At 40.0% G+C, this 25,932-nt stretch overlaps 1 protein-coding gene across 3 annotated transcripts in view; it reads right to left on the reverse strand.

Moving 5' to 3' along the window:
• The window catches only part of DSE (dermatan sulfate epimerase), a 58,153-nt gene extending 42,105 nt beyond the window's left edge, over positions 1 to 16,048 (reverse strand). Inside the window, exon 1 of one of the 3 annotated variants that reach the window (XM_074333467.2) lies at positions 16,026 to 16,048. The gene's annotated coding sequence lies outside the window, so the exon portion shown is untranslated. Of the gene's footprint in view, positions 1 to 15,118; positions 15,359 to 16,025 lie in introns of those variants that run through there. The other 2 variants (XM_074333468.2, XM_019741364.3) reach the window with 2 other exon arrangements.
• Positions 16,049 to 25,932: the final 9,884 nt, after the last annotated feature.

The following is a 25,932-nucleotide window of genomic DNA, read 5'->3' on the forward strand; positions in this document are numbered from 1 at the left end:
TGCAGACAGCAGATCGTGGGACTTTTCAGCCTCCGTAATCACATGAGCCAATTAGTCTGCCTTACCAGCAACGTCCAGGCCACATTTCCTCTTTTACGCTACTTCCTGATTTCAATCAATCCCCCATTTCCACTGATCTTCTAGCCCAGTATCTACAAACTTCTGTGGGATGAGTCATGGCATCCACGACAGATTTTTAGGTGAAGCACCACAAAACACGTTTAACTTTTTGTATGTAATCTACTCTGGTTCACTCATTCATGAATTTAGCTAAAACTACGTATCTTTGGGGATTGTCCTTATATAATCTCCTCCAGGATAGGATCCTATAAGTTTATCCCTAATGATAATGACTCTTAGAAGCACGAATACCATGTGGAAGGTAACACCATGCTTCGCAGGAAAGGGTTAACTCAGCAGGCCTACTGCTCATACACTACCCATCTCCAAGAAAGGCCTGCCTTCAGGACTGGCCCTTGTTTAGCTCCGGGGAGATGAGCTGGGAACCCTTGTAATTTTCTGCTGGATGGGAATTTTTTGCATGCATGCCTGAGGCCTTGGGTCATGTGGCACCAGTGTGATCCGATAGTTTATACTAACAGTGTGATTTATGATAAATTCCTATCTTTGTTCTGGGGGGAGGGGGAGCTAGAGTCTGAATAGCTGAAGTAAGTCATGCAAGTGTTGCATGATTACATGACTGAACCCCAATAAAAGCTCTGGACACCAAGGCTGGGGGCGCTTCCCCGGCTGGCAACACTGTACATGGCTGTTGCACACTGTGGCTGGGAGTGCATCTCCACTAGGAAAGCACACCTAGAAGCCTACGCTTGGTTTCTCCTGGACTTTGCTCCAAGCACCTTATCCCTTTGCTAATTTTAATCTGTATCCTTTGGCTGTATTAAACCACAACCCTGATTATAACAACTTCCAGTGACTCACTGAGCCCAAAGGTGGTCTTGGAGACCCCAACTTTGATTGTTAGTCCAATCATCTAAATTCCTGTTAGGATTATGAGAGTCTTGCAATAACTCTTTTTTCCCATTAGAACAGAAAATGTTGTGATACTTTTCACCAAATCTTTCTCTTTACTCAACTTTTGTTATTGTTCTCTTGACTCATATCCAGGAAAAGGATTCTGGATATTACTATTGAAGCAAACGACACAGCACAACATACTGGACTTACAGACTGCTTAAAAGCTTTAGATATTGTCTAACAGATAGATGCTAGGCAAAAAGCTTAACAGAATTTCTGGGAAAGTAATTTGCTGGCGTTAAAGCTACACTTCCAGTTCATTCCATTTAAAATAAAAATTTCATATATGGAGCGATGCTTTTAGCACTATACATAAAGAGCTTTTTTATTCCTTACTTATATTTAAGCTTTCTTCCACTTTTTGAAACTTCAAACACGCACCGATGATACATTTACTCTTTTTGCTGCCTTTCACATCCTCAAACAATTTTTTGTATGTACTTTTTTTGGTCAAAAATTTTTGTCTCACAGATCAGTTCTTTGGCCTCAGAATCCCTGAGTACTTGCTGAATGTTCTCTTATGACTCTTAACCAGAACTCAGGATACCACATATCTGCTTTGTAAAACAGTGATAAACAGATGTAATTAACCCAAAGATATAGGCTTTATCTTCTCAGACTTCCCCATTTCAGTTGCTGGCAACCAATCCTACCAGCAATTCAGGCCCAAACTCCTCCACTTCCCCTTCCCTTCCCTCTCTGTCTCCATATCCAAACAATCAGCAAATTCTATTGAGTCCATCAAAGAATACATCCAGAATCCAGCCCCTTTCGCCAACCCCGTACCAGCCCACTTTACACCATGTCTTGCCTGAATTGCTGCTACAGCCTCCAAACTCGCCTCCATGCCTTCACCCTTACCTCCCGACAGTCACTCTCAACACTGGAGACAGAGCTGTTCAATCATAAGTCAGATTATGTCCCCACTGCATTAAAAACCCTCCGCTGGCTTCCCACCTCATTCAGAGTTAAGAACCAAAGTGCTGACAATAGTTCTCAAGGCACCGCATGGTCTGGCCTGTCTGCCTTCATATCCTACAACTCTCCTGCCTCTTTCCCCCTTCTTGAGTTGTGGCCTCCTGTCTATTCATTTTTTTTTTTTTTTTGGTAACATTTTTTTTATTAGTTTCAGGTGCACAAAACAATGTAATAGTTAGACATTTATCATTTATATCCCTCACAGTAACAATCCCCTCTCCCATCCACTATCCCTCTGACATCGCACTCAGCCATTACATTTCCACTGTCTCTATTCCTAATGCTGTACTCCGCTTCTTGTAAATATATATATATATATATATATATATATATATATATATATATAAAATTGTAGTTGACATTCATTATTGTTCGGCTTCAGCTTCAGGTGTACAGTGCAGTGATCAGGCATCTACATCATACCTGAGGTGGTCTCCCTAACGAGACAAGTGTCCATCGGATACCCTACAAACACACGGGGAGTCCTCCTTCCTCAGCGCCTGTGTGCTTGTTCTTGCTGCCTAGAATGCTTCCCACAGACATCTATGTGGCTTGCTCCCCTACCCCCTTTAGGTGTTTGCTCAAACGTCATTTTCTCAGTCAGGCTGACTGTGATCATCCCCATCTTATTTAAATTACATACCATGTACAACCACCACCATTCGCTAACTCCCTTCAAAGTTTTATTTTCTTTATAGCACTTATTCTCATAGCACCCTTCTCATCGACTATATAATTTACTCATTTCTTCTGTGTGCCTGGCTCCCCGGTTCAGAATGTAAGCTCCATGAGGGCACTTTCTTTCTGCTCCCTCCCTAACACCTAGAAGAGTGTCTAGCACTTAATAAACACTTAGAGATTTATTGAATAGATGAACATGGCAAGACGTAAACCTTTAAAAACTCAGAGATAACTACACATATAATTATAGAGCTGTATAAATATTACTACATAAAAAGCAACAAAAATCTTTGTGCACCAAGACAAACCATCTGGAGATAAAATGCACTACAATGCTGGACACCTTCAAGGTTCATCCAGGTGATGATCACAGAATTTCCTGAGAGCTGCTGTCACACCTAGCACGCTCCCTCACCACCCTTAGGCACAGCGCTCTCACCACGTAGTCCCAGGCTGCGGCTGGCTCACGTGTCTCCCCAAGTCTTGCCACACCCTTGTTAACGTGCAGGGGCCACCTCCCATCACCGGACGCAGTCCACTTCCTCCGAGTCCTGTGTTTCGCACCATTGCATGGATGGTTTTCAAGGGTTTCTCAGCGTCTTTCCTAATGTCATCTTAAAACTCTTAGCCCATTTTGCATGGGACTAGACCTCCTGCTCCCTCAGGCGGCACTAGCCAGGCCTCTCTCTCCACTGGATGACTGTTTCAGCGCAAGGACTTGTTGTTGAGGTTGTTCTGTTTTGAAATTTAAAGTAGTTCCCTTTATTACATAATTGTTTGGCATAAGGGCTTTATTAGTGCTATTATTTGCAAATTTAAGAAAAAAATCAGTCTGAACTGATAACATTTCTCTAGGGAATTCAAAAGAATGAGGATGGTTTCTAATAAAATATTATTTACTTTATACCTTTATCATTTCTATTATTTTGTGCTAAAAAACTTATCCCGCTGAGTTTTTATAGCTCTGTAAAAAGAAACAATAGTCAGAAAACAATTTCCGAGGAAAAGAAAAGTTTTGCGGGACTGCTGGAGACTACACACACACACACACACACACACACATACACACACACACACACACTATGCAGAACAAAAGAATAATCTCCGAATTGCTTGCCTTAGGTCCACAGGCCAAAACACATACTCCTGCCAGAAATACCCCAACTCAGAGCCTGAAACATGGCCAGATATTTAATGTCGGTGTCTTTGTGTATGTTTAAGGTCATGGATGTTTACCTCAGTGTCTATATATCTTTGTCTTGGTCAATCTATTGTCTATATTTCATTCTGTCTTTCGCATCCTATGCTGGGAGTGTTAGCGCCATTCTTTGCATTTCTTAATCCAAGCATTTACCTACCATATCCATCCACCCTGCCTATTTTACTCCATCTCTGCTGACAGCCAGATTCCACTTAGCTACTTCTTTTGGTCAAACCTAATGAAATTCTCTTCATCTATGCTGGAGTAAACTCCTTCCGCACTAATTTAAATTTTTTTACATTTTGTTCTCATGTCTTGTCCTAAGTCAATGCAGAGACTAGATGGCCATCTGTCAGGTGATTCCTGAGTTAAATGGGGCAGGGGAAGGGACGGACCGGATGCCACTTAAGGTCCTTCCAAATTAAAGATTTTATGAAGTATCTTTGACTCTTTCAGTGACACCTTATCCTCTGTTGTGCTCTCCTGTGAAGACCGAATCTCATTTGCCTTAACACACATGCAAGATGGAACCAGCCTCTTCATTCCTGGGGCCACCTTAGTTCTTTTAGTGTCTTTCTCGGAGTGACTCTCCTGGCACGTTATTCACTTAAAATCACCATTTCTCTATGTACTCTTTTTAGTCTTCACAGGTAATTTCTATCATTTGGGGATATTTCTAACTTCCTCAGTGATTTAGGAACCTCAAACATATCTGCCCATTCTACTTCAATCCCTACTGTATACCCGAGAAGCATCAACTTCTATCTTACCTCACAGCTACATATCCACCCACTTATTCATTTCCAATCAACTCCTTAATAAAATCCTTATCATTGATACTTCAGATGTTTACCTCTTTCCAAAAACATTCAATTCTTCCTTTATCACCTGTACTCTTGAGACAGTGATATATCATCCAAATTTATCGAAAAGACTGAAGTTACTCAGTGCAAGCATAATGCTCCTAAACTTATCTTAATATTTGTATTACTCAATCCCAAAAGGAAAGAAGTTACAAAGAATGCCATACTGGAAAGAAGAAAGTCAAAAGATCCTTTCAGGAGACACCAATATCCCAAGGCCCTCTGTGACATGTCCACTGCTGTGGCTGTTCAGGAAATGGTTCAGGTCCAGGCAAACAGGATAGAAGAGCCAAGGACAGCTCATTAATTGTTTCTCATAGAAACCTACAGTCTTCCTCTTTCCTACAATCCTTTCCCCACAGTGTGGTACGCTCAAGAGAGCTGACATGGAATCTGTTATGGGTTGAATGGTGTCCTGCAAACATTCACATGCTGGAGTCCTAATCCCTTAGACCTCACAACGTGACCTTATTTGGAAACCGGGTCATTGTAGATATAATTAGTGAAGAAGAGGTCACACATTGGAGGAGGATGGGCCCCTGATCCAATAAGACTGGAGATTTTATAAAAAGGGGAAATTTGGAGATAGACAGACATACACACATAGGAAGAAAGCCATGTGAAATGAAGGTAAAGAATGGGGTGAAACTTCAAGAAACAACTAGGAACTTCATGAAAGACTGACAGAAACCACCAGAAACTAGGAGAGAGGCATGGAAAAGATTCTCTCATGGCCTGAAAAGGGACCAACCCTGCTGACACTTTAATTTCAGACTTCTAGCCTCCAGAACTGTGAGACAATACATTTCTGGTATTTAAACCACCCAGTCTGAGGTACTTTGTTCCCTCTTTCTGCCCCACACGCAACCTCTTTCCTTTCTCAAAGAATACAGTGTTCCCTGAAGCCATCCCTGGCAACTCCATCCATAAGTGCTCTCCCCTGGGGCCCCATATATGCATTGCTCAATATTCTTTGGGAATTGAGGTATGAGGCCAGCCGAAAAGGTGCTTGTATCATCGTGTAAGATGGCAGAAGAAATAATATAGTTATACAAACCACCAAAACAAAAGGAAGTACATATCAGAATGACCAAGTACTACTGAAATTTACAAACGTTAACATTTCTGGCCGGTGTAAAGAAGGAAGGATGCACTGAGAATGTGGGATTTGAACTGGGCTTGAAAGGGGGGGGGGTCAGTAAGAATATTAATAGCTTTAACTGTCTCTACTAATTTGCATTTAGTACTAGTTACAGGCATATCAAATTATTTGCAGGCATATGTTATCTTCCTTTCTCTCATTTATTGTTTCAGTCCTCTCTGGACCCAAAAGAGATTTGAGGTCGAGCTCACCTACTCAGGTACAAGCTGCTAGGAGGTAGGGGTGAGTCTTGCCTTTCCTAAAGTGTCAAGCACCACTGATTACATGCAATACAGACCTTCAAAAAATATTTGTGGGAAACAATGAAAGAATATACGAGGAAGACAAGGAAGAAAGGAAAGAGAATGTCGTAAAAGGAGATAAGTGAATTTCCATGATTTTTCTAAGAGGTTCTCCTCAGCCTGGCAGCCACTCCACTTTGCTGCTCACTCCTCTTCCTGTGCCTTCACCCTCCCTGCAATGCTTCTTTCCCTCCTCTTTTTGGCACAAAATCCTCCAAGACTCAGTTCATTCTCCCCTCCTAGTTGAGTATTCTCTGCCCATGAAATCCTTACAGATCTCCTCCTTCCTGCAACCCTACTACATGCATTTGTCTCTGTTCAGCACTTAATTGTTCTCACAAAGTTTCATAGTCAGTTATTCTTCTCCAACCAGATTTTATAGTTCCTCCAGGCTGGAAACGATGTCCTATTTATTTTGCATGCCTCCCCTCTTTGCCTCTATCTAGATGTCCCCTCAAACACAGAAGCACCTGGCACATACTTGCTGAATGACTAAATCCTTTCAGGATGTCTATCGCTCAAGTATAGCCTTCTTTCATCTGACTCTCCAGGTTCAAAAGTACACTGGAAAAAGATATATATCAAAGCATTCATTGCCAAGTAACACGGCCTTATCTTTTCTAAAACTTGCAATCACTGCACCAAACTACAGTGGCTTCACCACCAAGAAAAAATGGTGTAAGCACACAAAGAGGGATCTGTTGTTATGTAACCACCCTAACACTGCGAGCTCAATTCAAGTTCTTTAGCACAGGGTTTATCATTTTAAGGCAATTTAGTAGTATAAATACTGCTACACGTTTCTTCCCCAAGAAAGACACTGGAAGTGGTCCAACTTACCCTAAAACTTGCAAGATGAAATTTAACAAGTAGAGGTGAAATTGAATTTTTAAAGTTCCTACAGTGGGTACTCAAATACCATTTAATTTGAGTTTTATATAGAATTCTATGCAAATCTAAAAATTTTAATGGTGAAAATCTCATCAACCCTATCATAGCACATGGTTAACAGGATGAATTCAATCTGAACAATACTGGTTTTCTTAGGAAAAAAGGTGAATCCTAGAATTTCACCAGTGTTTAGGAAAGGATAAATTGAACTACTGCACAAAAGCAACAGATTGATTCTTACTTCACTCTCCACTTCTTCTGGGTTCCCGTTAGAACCAGTAGGGTCTAACTTACAGATTTATAGTAAAGATAGAGGAAGAAAAGAAGAAATGTACCTCACATCTCAAGGGGCCAGCAAAAGAAACTCTCACCTAAGGTAACTCTGCAGGCTTTTCAATGCTTCCAGGAATCAATTTCTTTTGAGAAAGATAACTGTGAAAAGCATTTCAAAATTGCTGTAAAACTAAGTTGAAACACTTAATTGCAGCTGCCTAAGATATTGACATTGCTGGGCTTACTTTTTGGCATCCCCCAAGCCCATTGACCCAATATTGGCTGACAGTGCATTTTCCAACACCTTTCACTGCATCAAAATGAACCTGCTTTTAAGATAATTACATCTTAAGTACTGCCTAATTTTAAAATTGAGAAAAAAACAGAACCACTGTCCTGAAACTACAGAATTAATTCTACTACAGATTCAATCTCCTAAACAAAAAGGAAACAAAGTTCACACTGTTTCTTTCTATAAATACCATTAAATCTTTTAACTGGAATTACTGTTACAAAAAGTTTGGTATGAGAGAAGCTTCCAGACTCTTTCTGACATGGGCAACCTCTATATTTTGCCCAGATGATGGATGAATGCTCTGGATGTTCATGTGGCCACTGTTGCCAGTCTAGTTCTACTATGAAAAATGGAGCAGAAAAACAGAAAAGATTGTTACTGAGAGTCCAAATGAAACATGACAGTCTGGTCGCAAGACCTTTTTTTTTTTTTTTTAAGACTTTCTAGAAATGTGGAGAAAAGTGACCTGTTTGAGGTAAAAACAGATTAAGCATAGAGGAGTTTTCAGACACTGTGATGTGTGCCTGAATGAAAAGTTAAAGGAAACAGGTATGATCAGTATTTAACCAGTTAGTAAATACTTTGTATTAACAAATAAAAATGCTAAATAGAAACTATAAAGGCAACTTGTATTTCAGGCCCTAAAACTGACCACTTCCACACTCACATACAGTTGATACTTTAACAACCCGGCAGTTAGGGGTGCCCATGCCCCGTGCAGTTAAAATATTTGCATAGAATTTCTCACTTCCCAAAACTTAAAGACTGATAGCTACTACTAACTGGAGGCCTTACCAACAACATAAATAGTCGATTAACACATATTTTGTATATGTATTACATAATGTATTCTTACAATAAAGTAAGCTGGAGAAAGAAAAAATGTTAAGAAAATCATAAGGAAAAAGCATTTTCAGTACTGTACATATTTATTCAGGAAAAAAGCTACATATAAGTGGACCTGTGCAACTCAAACCCATGTTGTTCACAGGTCAATGTAATTAAATCATTTTTAATTTCTAAGATTTTCAAATCCAGATGAGTGGAAGTCATAACATTAGAACCCCAGAAGACAAACACTAACATCCCCTCAGGACAAGCTCACTTCAACCTTTCTAACCAAAGAAGAATTCAAAGGCCTGCTTTAGGAATCTATTCTGAAGGTTAAAACATTCAGAAAAACTTCGCTGTATTTAGCATAAATCCCTCCTGATGCTTGCTGTAAGTCCATTTCCTCCTCTTTTTCTTCAGGAAAGATGGAAAACAGCTGTTCAACACCCCCTTTCAGGCTACTTTTTCTTTCTTGCCAGGCCCATTCCCCCCACGGGAGAAGTGTACACACTGCAGGTGATTCCAAAACCCAGCGGGTCCATGCCAGATTATCTACAGGGCCGGTTAGCCAGGCCGCATTCACGCCTCCTGGAATGACATCACTCAACTGCAAAGGCCCCTAGAAACATTCTTTACTAGAATTAGTGGAATTCTAGAAATCCAGTGCTTAGAGTCTGTCCTCAGATATACTCAAACAACAAAAACGGCGTAGTTTCAAGGAGACGAGTTTACAGTCAGCCTGCAGAGAAGATAAGGACTGTCCTGCAGCCAGGCCACCTGGGTCTTCACTACTGCTCTAGCTCACAGGTCAGGATGGTGAGCTCACCTTGGCAGCAAACAGGTTTAAACTACTTAGTGCGTTTTCTCATGCAGTTGGACTTTCTTATCACTGACACAACTTTCTGGAAGTAAACTCACTTGAGAAATGCAGTAAGTCTTTCAATACTTCTACCAATCTAAAAGACTGCACGAAATGAAAGTGTCAATTTGTAGTCTCTTATTTCTCTAAGTGAGTAATCTCTACTGGAGTCAGAACATCATCTGCAAAGCACTACACTTCGTACCAAAATTTACATAACCAATCTAATGTTGTTGCCCCCCACTGAAGGAACTGTTAACAAATATCCTCATGTTTTCTTGCAACAGCCATTAGACTCCAACAGTAAAGTCAGTATATTGCCTACTTCATCAATAAAAATATTATAGACCCACAAGCTCGGTGAGCCCATTTCCTTTACAAATCCCTTTTAAGTGTTATGAAATGCTGATTCAGCTTTGTTGTGGTACAACATCTGCATGCATTAAAGGCCTATTGCTTAGTAGCTAAGTTTGTTACACAAGAGAAAAATACAAAAGCCTTGATTTAATCAATACACATTCACAACTCTATGGCATCTGTGTATGCAACAAATATTTCAAATAGAAAGATTTAAATGGAAGCTTTTTGACTATGAACTTATTCAAATTATACTTTAAAAAGCATGTAAAACTAGACACATGGGATTTTACTATCAGTCCTGCTATTTTTTGCATTAATTGGGGACAACAGAGGCATTATTAATTCTATAAATAATACCAAAAACATTTTTTTAGCATGCAGACACATACGCTCAGTTGCAAACTCACTCTGATCCTGCCTAGGAAAAGCAGATGGACACAACCTACAATGGAGATGTCACGTATGTGTAATTGAGAGCTAACTTCCTATTTGTCTTCTGTTATATTTTTAAAAACAAGACTACACTTACCTAATAGTTATAACTATTCCCAAATCTACAATGCCAAAATAAGCCACGCTTATTATCAGTATGTTTACAGCTTCTAGATATTACTGAAGAGACAAATTCTGTTCTTTCAGGTATTGCTTACTAACATTTGATGACAACACTTACCAAGATCTTGCTTATGGAATATCCCAAGAGAGTTGAAAAAAACAGAAAGAATTCAGTGGTAATTTTTATGCTCATTAAAATTCACAGTGTTATTCTGAATTAAGAACTGAACAAACTACTGCATTCAAGAAATAAACACATGGCCTCAGCAATCTTTTCTTCTCTTTCCAAATTAAAAGCATTCCCTTTTCCTCTTTGTGATCTTCAACCATCTCTCTGAACACTCTGCCTCCTGCAGGTTTATACTCTCCTGGGCATTTGAAAGAGGACCTGGAATTCACACCCTCAACAGGCTGGAGCTTGCCTAGATAAGCAGAAATAAGCAATACTTGGTAAAGCACCCAAAGACGTGAGGCCAGCTAATGAGATCTGATCCACGAGCCTAGGGCTCCGCAGAAATTAGAAGAGGCCCCACAATGGAATCCTTCCAAGACATGAGAAGAGATATAGAGGAATGGAAGAGGAGGGAGCTGTTGGAAGTGGGTCTGTAAATAGCCAGTTTACAGAAGCCTGGAAAGCACATAAGCATTCATTCTAGAGCTGGCAGTTCATGGACAGCAGTGAGTAGTAAAAGGGATAATAAACTAGATCTGTAGGAAAATAAAATTTAAGAGTCTTTAACAACATGAATTTGGAGTCATAAAGGAGAAAAGGAGAATTAAATGTGTCATGTAGGTTAGTCTCATATTTAAGGTAGGCCACTTATTACTTGTAAGATGATAAATAAATTGTTTAACTTTACAGTATTTCCATTTCCGTACCCCTAAGAAGAGAAGATACCTGCTCTACATCACTCTCCATTTCCACTAGGCTAAAATGTGAAAATATTCAAATGATTTGAAAAAAATTAAGAAGTACTAGGGATTTGAAAATGTAAGTATTCGTGTAGCTGTATTATCAGGGACTTTCCCTTTCCTTCACTTGTCTAAAGTAATATGAACTTGTGAGGAAGAATTAATTAATCCTAATGCCCCCTCTTTAAACCCATCCACAATACTTTTCTTTTTTAATTAGTTTCCGGTGCACAAAACAATGCAATAGTTAGACATTTCACCCTCACAAAGTGGTGAATAGATTTCACCTTCAATCTATTGCCCCTCTGACATAGCATATATCTATTAAATTCCATTGACTATTACCTATGCTATACTCCATATCCCGTGACTATATATATATTAAATTATAGTTGACATACAATATTATTCAACTTCAGCTTCAGGTGTACAGCGCAGTGGTCAGGCATCTACACCGTCCATGAAGGGGTCTCCCTCATAAGACATGTGCCCATCTGACACCCTACAAAATCTTTACAACATGATTATGTTCCCCAAACTTGTCTTTCATACCCCGTGGCAATATTGTAGTTACCAATTTATGCTGTCTAATCCCTTCCCCTTCTCTTTCATCCCACCTGCCTCCTGCATTTCTCTTTTTAATTTGATTCTTTTCTGCAACACTTCACCATCAGCTAACCAGACCACTCTGCTATATATAACAAGTAGTAGTAAAACGCTAAATTTAGATGGGTGAGAAATTGGGACTCTACTATGTATTTACTCAAATATATGAAGATTTTCTTTGAAAAATAATTATTTCAATTAAAATAGTATCCACTTAAAATGCGAAGTTTAATTTTTAAAAAGGAATTCCCTAGTAGAATTGCTCATTAGGGCTGGCAAAGAGTTTTTGAAACTCATCCATTTCTAATTACTGCTATCAGTAAATAGAAGCATGGATCAGTGCCTTGGGAATCTGCAGTTTTAATCTCTACTTCCCATTCCGCCACTAATTCTCCATATGAACTTCATGGGAAAATAATTTCTTTTCGTTTCTCTGGGTTTATATGAGCACTTGGCTAATTCCCATGTTGGGCACTGACTCTAGGTTTAGAGAACTTTATTGTGTTATCCAAACATCTGCTGGTAATTTGGTGACCCCTCCCCCGAAAGTTTTATTCTACAGATCACTATAGGGGAAGATAATACAATTCCAAGATGAGAAAAACCCTAAGGCATTAGTAGTAAAAACTGTTCTGTCCTCTGCTTGGACACATTCTTTCAGGAGGCTGTTGGTCACAGAATCTCATCAGGTACCTTACCCCCTCTTTCAGAAAAGTAAAGATCTAGCTGCTCTCAGTAAATGGAACAATTCCACTATGATGACGTTCCCTCCACCACACGTTCTAGATCTCCTCAAAGGCCTGCCACATCCACATCACAGGATGACTATATTTCTGTTTTTACTGGGGTGGTGAAAAAGGATAAGAGTATTTACTATATTTAGGACTCAAACAAGATAATGGTTAAGAAATAGTCAATATATGTTGCAACCACAAAATGCTAGCCTTTTATTACTAATTTCTTTACGCTTTTGGAAACAAAGATTATTGATACATTAGAACCCCATTTAAATATTTTATCTTCCTTTATACTTCTCCAGTCATTTGTTGAAATCATAATTCTGAATGGGAATCATGTAATTTCTTTCATGCAACACAATGTGATCCAAGACCATAGAAATAGATACCAAAATAACTAACACAAATAACATTAAGAAATGTATATTTTATTGTTTAATTGCAGAATGTATGTTCACCTATGATTTTAAAACATTTTTTCAGAAATTAAAAAATCTTTATAAGGCATTGGGAAAAGCAGGACAGCATTTGTGAAGTTAAGGACTTCACCTCATGAATAATGACCAGGTCCTCTCAAGGCAGCACTGTTCATACCAAAAGGGAAAGACCACAAATCTTATTGAAAACCTTACTAACTTGTGGACTCATTTTATAAGTACTAAAGTAGATGCACACACAAATGTTAGTAGTCCCTATGATGGTCCTGACCTCATGTGGCCAACCTAGCTGACTTCTTATAGGGTGTTTTCCCACAACTAGGCTCCTAACCTCAGAGGGAGGAACTTTACACAACCCCTACCTGGGAAGGTCTGGGAAGGTCGGGGAAGGTCCTAATAATACCCTCAATGGCAAAGGTCTACACTGTGTTCTGTTGCAAATTTCTCTTTGTCCAAGGTTTTTTTAGTTGTTTTTTTTGTTTTGTTTTGTTTTGTTTTGTGAGAATCCCTTTTTACTTGGTGACTGTACTATCAATATTTTTTTAACTTGAATGTAAAAATGTACTTTGTAGGCCATTGTTTTTATTTAACTAGAACTTGAAACTTATACTGACATATACTAATCAATGAAAAATGATGCTTTCCAAGCTCAAACTCTCAGATGTTTATTTAGGTTTTTTCCCTGTCTGTATTAGCAGCTCCAGAAGAGCTAGGGCAGTTTCTCATATACCTCTGTATGGCTCCCAAGTGACCAACACTGTCTTGTGCTTTTTGCTGAACTCACACTGATGGGTGACTAGATGATGGAGGTATCAAATTCAATCTTTCCTCCATTTTAACTAGAACACATCTTACCTATACCCTTCATAAAAGGACTTATATCCATTTGGGGGCCTTATAATAGCACAGAATAGGCAAACAGACAGGTAATCCTGTATTTTATTTCTTCCATGCATATTATATTTTCGCGATCCGATTTTAGTAGTACTGTGTGAGTATTCTACAAAATATTATATATGACATTTCATTTCAGAGGTTATCATTTATTGAGAAACTCATAAAACTGAGGAAAAGGTAATTCCTGGAAGACTAAATTCTATACTGTGAAAAATACTGGGGAAAAAAACTGTTTTGAAACTATTTCTAAGTGAGAACGTCCGTTCTGAAATTGAATGTAACTTTAACTAAACCTTGACTTTCTAATCTGTGACTAACGAAAAAAAATTTAAAGAACTTTATTACACGAAGATCCACAGAAACTAAAAGTGTCATTTCCTGACCTAAGGAATTCTAGGTAAATGAGGTTCACCCCTCCTTTTAGAAGCAATGGATTCGGTTTCCACCTTTCATGCCAGCCGGCCTAAGCAGAGGCTGTTACCTCAATCAAATGAGCGATGAAACAGAAAGTTCTCGGGTCACAAACTTAGCTCAGATTCCAGCCGCGACAGATCTTAAGCCCATGTGGCATTGCTTACAGAGCTTCCCAGTCAGTGAGTCAAGCGTCCCACCACCGCCACCGCCACCACCACCACCACCACGAGGGGCTGCCTCCGAGTGAGGTTTACCAATTGCTCCGAGAGTTGGCCGAGCCTAGCGGCGCTGGAATCCAGCGCCTGGGGGAGGCTCAGGACCAGCTTAGTCAGTCGGCTCCCGCAGCCCTAGAGGCAGGCTGCCAGCGCCAGGATCGGCACACACGACCAACACCAGCCCAATTAGCAGGGGGACGCAGGCAAAGGAGGGCGCGAGGCTGTACCACCCACCCCGACAGAGGAAAGCCAGAGAGCCCCGCGGGCCGTCCGGGAAATCGCAGCTGTGCGGGCCAGACGCGACGCACCAAAAGCGGTCTCCAGGTTCTTACGGTGCGCCTGGCTCTGCGCCGGGCGTTCAAGGGGTGGGAAAAGGCGAAAGGCTGTCTCCGAGCCTGCCCCGCCGCCGTGGGAGCACCCGGCTCCGGCTTCACGCCTCCAGCGCCCTCCAGAAACCCCGCCGCGCCGGGACCGGGCGCGCAGCCTGCGGCGCTCGGCACCCGGCGGAGGACGTGGCTCTCAGCCTCCCTCCCGCGACGCGCCCGAGACTCCGGAAGAAAGTTGCGCCTCACGGGGCCCAGAGTGGCGCTCGCCGCGCGCCCCTGCCCACCCTCGCGTGCCCCTCCGCTCACCGCTCACCGCCGCGGCTTCGTCCTCTCGGGCTTCGCCTCCCCAGCCTCGGCCCAGGCTCCAGAGCCCCTTCTCGGCCGCCTCACCCCAGGGCGCCCGGCGCCCTCGGAGCCAAGTTCTCAAGGCGCCCGCCGCGCCATCGGTGCCGGTGGGCGCCGCGCCGCGAGATGCGCCGCTGCAGCCTCGGGCGGCGCTACTGCGAGGCGGGCCAGCGCGGGCGGGCGGGGTGTGGGCGAACTGGAAGGAGGGCGGGACGCGGCGGGCGCCGAGGCTCAGCCGGAGGGAGGAGGAAACCGCAACGTCACCAGAGCTCGCGGAGGCGAGAATGGGGAGCGGGAAAAGGGGACCCCCTCCCTCTGCCCGACCCCGACCTCCGGCCCGCCGGGCTTTCTCCCCCTCTTCTTCTCCTGGGACCCGCAGCTCGCGAGTTGCGCTCGGCCTTCCCCTCCGCTCGGGCCCTGACTCCACGATTCCCTGCCCTACCAGGCCTCTTTGATTTTAACGTGCTGTAGTAGTTTCTAGTGACCCATACTTTTCGGGTTCGACTCCGGAATCGCCCCCAACCGAAAGATACTTTTGAACACCCAGGGGGAGGAGCTGATGCTTCCGTCCAGCCTGGGTTAAGAAAGAAATCGAGGAAAACGTGGAGAATCTTATCACAGGGGCTGTTGCCCAATCCACTCGCCTTCAACAAAACGGTTACTCTTTCTCCAGCATTCGGTTTTACTCTTCTCAGAAGGGAGAAAAATCACCTATTTAGAAGCCGTTCTCGCCTTAATTGTACTAACAAAATAGAATAAATCCAAAACCACTGAACTCTGAAAACTGAATGGATTTTAATCATCAAAGGTAAAGGGTCAGGAACAGAGCATTTGATGTATGCAGCTTACAAAAGGAAATTCCATTTACCTTATCTCCTACGCCTGTGTGGGTGGATGGAGGAGAGGGAGAGGGAAACCCTTCATCCATCTGGATTCTTCAGGAGGAGGATTTGTAACCTTAGTAGTCACAGCCCCCTTGGAGAAGTTTCTTCTGTTCTCTTAAAGCAGCCACTGCACCAACCTGGTTCCAGGGACGTTTCTGATGTGAACAGGACCATCGCCTCAGGGCTAACTTCGTCTCCGTCAGTGTTAGCATGTAATTAACCTACCAGAACTAGAGAGTACAGAAGTGACAGATGTTTATCCAATCCTTAGAACCAGAGATGTTTTACCTGAGAGCAGTGCTTTTTTCCCCCGTTTGCTTCAAAGTGCTTTGTTTGGATTCTAAAGGGCCACCTCTATCCATTCCCCCTGTTCTCAGAGGTTATCAAGACCTACAGAGGAGTTCCATTAGGGCTACATTAGAAAAAAAGTGAATGTCTACTTTTATGCTTCTCTTTATCAGAAATTGCATTGGAAGAGAGATTCTTTACAAACAGGTCAAGCAGAAGTGGTTTTGTTAAATTTTTATCATGTTCACTCAGGTAAACCACTGATTTGCATAAACTTCCAGATGTTTTATTTAAAGGTGGCCTGTGGAGAGAAACGGGCTCTTTAATTTAGAACTAGCTTAATCTGATTTAAATCCTTATTTTGCAATTTACTACTAAAGTCCCTGGAAAACGAACTTCAGAGCCTTAGTTTCCTCATCTGTAATATAGAGATATAATACTTTCATTGAATAGTTATAGAGAGGATACAATAAAAATAGCTAATATTTGAGAATTACTTCATGCCAGACACCATGTTAAGGGATTTATATGTATTAATTCAATTATTAGAGATGATTAATTGTAAAAGTACCTAGCTGTAATACGTATGTAACCCATAATAAGTATTAATTTCCATTTAGCTTCTCAAATTTGGAAGAGACCTTAGAAAAAGCATCTGCTTTGATGTCTTGAACCTCTCCACAAGTAATCATCTAGCTCAGTAATTCTCTCAACGTAGAACATTGTATCAGCAGAGGTAGATGTAACTGAGTAATTCTACCTCCCAATTTCATGTCTTCTGTAAATTTGGTCTGTAGGCCATGTCATCATTCAAGTTCTCATTCTCAGATAGCTTCCTTGCCAAATGACACTGATAAAATGCTTTTTAATAGGGGCCCCACACCCGACCAATAAATCAGAATCTCTAGGGATAGAGTTTAAGCATCTGCCATTTTAAACTCTGCAACCAGTATTGAGATTCTTTAAAGGAGGCAGTACCCACTGTTATTTGCTCCCACTTACCCCCAGTTTTGCCTTCAATTGACCTAGAAATCTGCTACTGGATAAAAACCCACCTCTTGCAAAGGGTCCCCTATACAGTAGGCCTCAAAGATCTGCAATTCTGCCCTCTGTAGTCTCCCAGGATGCATTTAGCCTTGATTCCACAGGCGAGTGCTTCCTTCAGTTTGCCTGGGTACCTACCAACTCTATCAGCTTTTCTTCATCCTTTCAAGCCCTTGGAAGATGGTTTCCTTTGCCATCATCCCTCTCAAAACCTGATCCTAATGATTGCATTCAAAGTTTCATCCAAATAACACACAGCAAAAAAGATGTTTATGGCTTTCTTCTAATCACTGTATTTCCCCGAGTAAATCCTGGGAGCTATTATGGCAGCAAAATTACTCTATTGACTCCTATATTACAATTTACTAAAACTCTCAAGTAGTAGTCTTTTTCATAACTGCTGCAAAACACACCTTTTCAACCTATACTCATTACAATTTGTGTTTAGCATTTAACACACTAGTCTATTAAATTCTATTGTACTAAGTCAGGCTTCTTCTTTTAGGTTATTGACATGTTGGGTGTCACTGTTGTAACTGAGTAATTCTACCCCCGACTTCATGTCTTCTGTAAATTTGGTCTGTAGGCCATGTCATCATTCAAGTTCTCATTCTCAGATGCTTGCTTGCCAACTGACACTGAATTAGCATGCTGTTGATGAATAATCTCACCAATTGAAGAAACGTGTGTTATTGAGTCATATTTTTATTCCTTGTCCCAGAGCATCATCAAATGTGCATGGGTGTGTGGCATCTTTGCAGAAATGAGAAGAGAATACACAACCCTTACCCAGGCTGAGGGATTACTAGGAAAAGCAACCTCTTCCTCCCAGATAGAGCCCTAAACAGCTGTGCTTTGTCCAGTGATGTGTTTACTGGTGTAGCAACATTGTGAAAAAAGGAAATGACTACTTAGTGAATTCTCATTAACTTCTGAATTTCTTCTTCCTTTTCTAAGTACCCAGATACGACTTTAATAACAAGTTTATTAATTTTGCTCAGGATCTGTGAAAAGCACTTTGTCTTGGTTTCAGGAATCAAGCTGTTCTTTTTTAAAAACATTTGTCCATCTCCAGTCGTTTAGTATTCATCTTCCTCTTTGCTGGTTCTAGATGTAAGTTCTTATTTGTGAACTTCTTGCTTAGATATAATTTTTCTGGGCAAAAGAAGTTAAGCTTTAGAGAGCTAAGACATTTTCTTCATTTATCTTAGTTTTCAATCAACTCTTGCAAAGTTCATTTTATTCTTTCAGTTGGATGGTTATTTTTCATGATAGAGAAGAGAAGAATTAAAAGGGGAATTGGTTCTGGTTTGTTATCCATTTATCTCAAGAAGGGGCATCCTTTTTATGTTTATTCTTGTCTGAACAAAACAAAACAAAAAAGTATATATTGTTGTGCTTGGTTTACTCTTGGCTCTATCTAGCCTAACAGACCCCAATCTTACAGGAGTATTAACAAGTACATGCTTTAGTTTATAATCCATTAAATTACACTCCAATTTGCCCTTTACGTTTTACTAACCAGCCAGCTGGTCCATGACTATACAACTGTGTGGATCCTTGAAATGTTTTTTTTCCCCCCTGAGGCCAAATTAGTCTCTTTGTAAAAAACCGCCTTACCCCTACACCTAAAAGATCCACCCTGAGTCACTGAAGAGGAATGATCATTTTGGTTTGCTCAAGCCCTATTGCCCTATACTTGTACTTACTTACTCAGTGATAATCTCTCTCAGCTTTCCCTTCCATTTTTGGGCATTCAGCCCTGGACAGACATCCACCAAGACTTCTCCAACCTCCGTTACTCAGGCCTATGGCCTCCGTCACTTTCCCAGTGCTGACCTGCTTCTCTTCGTGAGCTAGACTGTTCTGCTGCTACTGCTTCATCTCCTGATGACTCAAACTTCCTGAACTTAGGTTTCATCATTAAAACAAAAGGAGATAACGTGGTTGGAACTTGAAGGTATTATGCTAAGTGAAATACGTCAGATGGAGAAAGACAAGTACCGTGTGATTTCACTCGTATGTGGAATATAAAAAGAAAAACAAATAAACATAACAAAAATAAACTCATACATTCAGACCAGAGAGTTACCAGAGGGGAAGGGGTTGGGGGTAGGGTGAAATGGGTAAAGGGGTCAAATGTATGGTGACAGATGGAAATTGGACCTTTGGTGGTGAGCACACTATAGTGTTTACAGATGTCAAATTATATTGTTGTACACCTGAGACTAACATAATGTTATAAACCAATGTTATCTCAATTAAAAACAAGCAAAAGGAAACATTTACCTACATTCTTAATATAACTGAGTTGTACCCCCTCCAACCTAGTCATAATTTGAGGCTTTTATACATAATTCTTCGTCAGGTACAGATTTCCTGGCCTCACAATCTTCTGATGGATCATTAATTATTCCAAAAATTTCCACATGTGTTTCATTTTATCCTCACAGGCTCTGATGTCGGCATTACTATACTCATTTGACTCATGAGGAAACAGGTTCAGAAAGTTGAAGCAAATTTCCCAAGATATACATCGCTCAGACCACACATGATTGAGTTTTCTGATCTCAAATCCAGGCTTCTACCACTAAAGCAACTCAGCCTATACTAACTTTTTGCATCTAAAGCCCCACTTACAGTTTGAGTGTCCCGGCCTCAGGTGAAAGTTTTTCTCCATTGTTGATTGACTCTTGAAATGGATAATTTTTATGTCACTTCTTTATTTATTTTAAACTACTGTGGGGACAGAGCCCCAAAGAGCAGTTTCCAGGCTCTCGGCCTCACATAGAAAGGTGCTGGCTCAGGTAGTAAATGGCCATCAACTGTGGCTAGTTGGCCGTCAGCTGTAAGCAGCGAGCCGTTGGCCACTAATATAACTGCTGTGGCTACGCTAGCAGCAAATGGGGCCGAGCAAGAAGATGGTGGCTGAGCTAGCAAGCGGCGGAGTGTGGAGGAGTGTGGATTGTGGATTCTGTGGCTCCTGCTTCCTGTGTCTCCAACCCAGCCGCCGGGGAGACTATAGTGGTGTGGCTCCCCTACCTATGGCTCCGTGGGTGTTCCTTTTTGGTCTTGCCATATCCTGCGTTCTTATGCGGGGAGCGGGACCAGAGACCCTGCGTGCCACCCCTCGTGACTCCATGCATGACAACTACCCAAGATGTTCCATACACCTACCAAGTCACAGCACTATTCTCTGGCATTACAGAAATGATTATTGATGTTTGCTACACGAATGAATGAAATTAGAAGTTTGTTCTTTTCCTTACTGAATGGACCAAAAGGAGTTTAAGCATTATTTTTCTTAAAAATATTAAACATTTAATATTTTCCTAACGTGGTTTTTGAGAACTGTGGACATCAACTGAGGAGTTTAGAAAATGAATGTTTACTGAGGGTTAATTTAATTTGGTGATTCTTTATAATAGGTGGTTGGATAGTATTTAATCCTCCACTTTTTATCAAACTCTGGCTTTTTCCAGAAGACTGCAATTAAGGAAGAACTGTGTGAAGAAGTTACTACTCTTCATGGCCAAAAGGAAAACACTGGTGTTTTTAAAAATGCTAATATAACAAAATGTAAAAATTTGAGTACAGTCTAACAGAAAAACAGCATTCCTTAGAAGCACTTATCATCTGTGTAAAAAAAGTAAAAGGAAACTTGGACTAATTATATGCCAATCCTTTCATTTTACAAAAAAACAGAAGTTAACATAGGTGGTGGTTGTTACCAGTTCCTGATGGTAACAGGTAGAGGTAGGAAGAGAAAGCAAGCCTCCTGGTTGCTAGCCAAACTTTCTTTTTCCCACTTCTCCACGCTGCATCATTGACCATGAAACTCTAACTTCTTCTTCTGAGATTCCCATATTTTACATGTACTGTGGCCATTTATAGAAAAATGTAAAGATGCATTCTTTTCACTAACAAAATATCAATGCATAAGGAGAAAAAAGTTTTGTTTTTGGAGGAAATCAAAGGCCTACTCAAAATGTAAATGAGATGGTGTCTTTCTTTTACCATTGTTAAACTTGATGGTGTATACGTTACTTATAATTGTCCACTGACATGTAGGCAAAGTAAGCTCATCACCGCATACTTACCAGTTGCTACCTAACCAAGCTCCTATCCTTATGGTGGAATCTTTAATAGACTTTACCTATCTTGAGTCATTTATCCTCATTATGCCTAGGAATTTCTTAAGGCATTCAAAAGTCTTAACAAATTGTCTTTTTATTGCAGGAATCAATTTTCTAAGTTTCCTGCTATTACATAAGAAGGATAATGCTAGATAGTAGAGTTTCTGTTCATAATGGGCATATTAATATTACCATGTGAAGACCACCCACATATATATATTAAGTTGGTGCAAAAGAAATTGCAGTTTAAAAGGTCAAAAATATTGCAAAAACCGCAATTACTTTTGCACCAACCTAATACATACATACATACATACAATATCACTTTCGGATGAGTCATTAAGCATGTTGCAACAAATAACTATTATGAAGCAGACATTGGACATAGAATCAACATTCTTGGATTGTACTATAATGGAAAGTCATTTAAAGTGAATCTGCCTAAATTAAACAAACTTTAATGTTGTTTGGGGGAAATGAATGGTTTAATACTGGAAATTGAGAGTGCTGGGTTCTAGGACTAAGTCTTTCACATATCAAGCAGTGTGACCCCAGAAAAATTGTTTCTTTTTTGTCTCCTGTAAACTTGGAAAATTCATCAATAGCATACATGATAACTTGAGCAAATCACTTAACCTCTTTGAGTCTCAGTGTCCTCAGCCATAAGTTGGAAAACCTGGCCTTGAATCCTGGTTATAGAGTCACCCAGGAAACATAAAAAAGAATGATACTATGCACTACCCCAGACAAATTAAAACAGAAATTCTGGGTGATGTGGCCTGGGCCAGTGGTATTCAAAGTGTGGTCCATGGACCACCAGCATCAGCATTACTTGGTATATTAGTCAGCTCCGGCTGCCACAACAAAATACCACGGTCTGGGTGGCTTAAACAACAGAAATTTATTTCTCAGTTCTGGAGGCTGGGAAGTTTAAGATCAAGGTGTGGGCTGATTTGGTTTTGGTGAGAGCTTTCTTCCTGTCTCTGCTGTGTCCTCACATGGCCTTTCCCTAGTGCCTTCACATGTAGAGAGAGACAGATTTTTCTCTTTCTTTCTCTTCTTATAAGTTCATCAGTCCTTTCAGATTATGATCCCACCCTTATGACCTCATGTGACTTTACCTCCTAAAAGCCCTGTCTCCAAATACAGTCACTTTGGGGATTAGGGCTTCAACATATGAACTGGGGGCAGGGGGAAAGGTGTGGATAATTCGGTCCATGGCACTTGGAATTTTGAAAAATCCCAGACCCAAGCCAGAGCTATTGAATTAGATTCTCTGGGAGTAAGCAGCAGGAATCCATGTTTTAACAAACTCTGCTGGCGGTTCCTATGCACAGCCAAGTTTGAGGATCACTGGCCGAGGCCACTTGTTCTTACATTGAGCTGCACATTGAATCACCTGAGGAATTTTTAAACCTTTGATGCCTACGGCCCAATTCCAGAGATTTTGATTTATTGCAGGTGTTCACTCTAAGCAAATTTTAAAGCTCTTTATGTGAATCCAATCTGAGAACCACTGGCATGGAAAATCTCTAAAGGTCTTTTCCGTCCTAAAATAGTATAAATTTTAATGTAATCATATATATATATATATATATATATATATATATATATATATATAATAAAATATAATATATATAATCTAGATATTGTACATCAAAAGAAGGTGATAAGATAACTCTTTCTATTTTGTAGTTTCAAAAACATTTGTTAGTCCCTTTTCATTAATCACATGACATAATGCATTAAATAGGAATTTTGGGGGGAATTGCTATTTTGGTTGGCATTTGCTAGATAAATGGTCCTTTACTTTTTATAAAAATCAAAAATTGATTTCATGGTCAGTGTCTTTCAACTGTATAAGACTAAATGAGGGTTTCAATAGCCAGATGCTTACCAGATATTTTAAAAGAATCTTACAAAGTTAGAGTCCAGGAATATTCTAAAAAGCAAATAAACATAATGTAATTATTTTATAAATCTCAGAAAAGCTCATTCAACTATATAAGTAAAGGAGCTAGGAGTATTTCTTAGTAATAAAATTTATATTCAGAGTTATGTAATTTTAAAATCTCTTTTGATACCAGGATGTAAATGTCTCTAGGATTTTTAGATGCCATTCCCCCAAAACTCACAATAATCATTATAGAAAAATGACATTTAAAATATCTCAAGGGGGTGGCCAGATGGCTCAGTTGGTTAGAGTGAGAGCTCTGAACAACAGGTTTGCCAGTTCAATTCCTACATGGGCCAGTAAGCTGCACCCTCCACAACTAGATTGAAGGACAATAACTTGGAGCTGATGGCCCTGGAGAAACACACTGTTCCCCAATATTCCCCAATTAAAAACAAAAAAAATAATTTTTAATAAAAATAAATCACCAGAGCTCTGACCACTGCATTTAATTGTAAATACTGTTGTCACTAAAGTTACCACATAAAAGTAGAAAACACAACCCCTACTCCCCCTCCGCCCATAGTTTTTCTTTTCTCTCCCAGGCAAAGGAACCATTTAAAAACTTCAATCTCATCAGAGAAGAACAAATAACTAATGAATCAAAGCTAACAACTTTCCTGATAGTCCTGGGGTTTAACAGAAGAGTTTTAAAGAATGGTTTGTGAGCACTTGACTTAATTAGAATTCTATTCTGATGAGGCAAAGGTAACATTTTCAAACATATAGACACATTAAATCTCCATTCTAATGGTCACAAAGCAACTGGGGCATTAACATGAAACTTATACAGCTACTCCAAAACCTCTGCTCTACTGAAAGGAGGATAATGGTGTCACCTTTTCTACAAGTCCTTCAAAAGCTGGCTTTCAAATATTTTTCCGCATCTTTCAACAGTAAACTTTACCAGGAAATTACAAGTGAAATATTAGAATACATCTCAAAATATGACTTTCTTTCCATATGTAGGTAACAGGATAATACTCCTTATCTGTAAACAAGTTTATAATTAAAAACTAATTTGGTGAGGGACTGTTTGAAAATAGTGCTACATATGAATTTTGCTTTTATTGGATACCACTAAGAATAACCATGGCCTAGAAATTAAACCTGAGATTTTGCCTCACAAGTCAATGGATAGGATTTTTTGAGAAAAGCAAGCTACATCAACCACAGATGAGCTGAGATTAACAGATGCTTGAAGAAAAAGGGAAGTATTAAAGAAGTCTGAGTTGTAATAATGCTGCAAAACTCCTAGCTGTTTCCATTTAACCACGTCACCTGGTATATATGCTGTATTGAAATTAAAGTTCTATATTACAGAGTATCTATTTTGAGTGTGAAAGAATAGTATTAACCTTGGTATGTCCCTGATCTGTCAAATGTCAATCTCTGAAAGCTAAGAAGCTTCTGAACTTCATGAACATTAAAATAGTATTTTCTGTACATAGGAAATGAGATATCTGATTATAGTATCTGAGCTAGAAGGATAAATAGGAAGATATATTTAAATTTGATCATGATGGTTGATAATGACTACTGAAATCCATACAATTTTGATAACAATGGTTATTGTTAAGTCGTATTTTATTACTAAGACACTGAGTAAAATATAATGTTCACTTTCAGTGGGGAAATTGCTACAGTACCATCTAAACATATATTTTTTAAGTTTTACTGAAAGAAGCATTTTCCAAACTTATGTCCTTAGTTCAGAAATATATAAGAAAATTTTATTTACCAGCTTTACCAGGAAATGACAGCAGAATATGTCTGTGTCTTCCCTTCCTCAATAAGCAGAATATTTCTAATGAAGGATAAATCAGAAAATATAAATTATTTTTGGCCTCCACCTTTGTAGGTGACTTTTATTACTTCAACATTAAAATGACAAATGACAGCCCAATTATTCTGGATCAACAATTAAAAGAACTGCTAGATTCTATATTCTGAGTGGGTGACTGAAGTGTCAGAATTGCCCTTGGAAACAATAGTTCTCATGGTACCTTCTCCCTTAGAAATTACACTCTGCTTGACTAGTATATATCATTATAAAGTTTTCATTTTAAATTTCTGTTACTGGCTTGGTGTTCCTGCTGCTCAGAAGTAAAATCAAGTATTATTGGCTGTTGACTTCCAAGTACATTCTTGAGGTATGATACATGAAAGACAATGTTTGAACAGGTGCCCCAATTCTTCTACCACCTCTTTCATTTAATGCACTGTTGACTGTCAGTGCCCACCAAGGGAAGGCCTTTGAAGAGCTGACATTCTACCTGCCTCTTCTGCTTGATGGCACCGGTGAGGAAGAGCATGAGCCAGGTCTGGCCCAGAGAGATTGGGTCCATCCAGGCAAAGGTCTCTGATAGTTTATCTAGATGTCTTTAAGACTCGATATTACCCCCCTTTTAATGTCTCTGCAGAGTTTTAAAAGGAAAAATTATATGGAAGTTGTGGGAGAAGGAAGTT

The sequence above is a fragment of the Rhinolophus sinicus genome, chromosome 2 (genome assembly GCF_057876585.1).
Source record: "Rhinolophus sinicus isolate RSI-liver-muscle chromosome 2, RSI-T2T, whole genome shotgun sequence".
Classification (NCBI taxonomy): domain Eukaryota; kingdom Metazoa; phylum Chordata; class Mammalia; order Chiroptera; family Rhinolophidae; genus Rhinolophus; species Rhinolophus sinicus.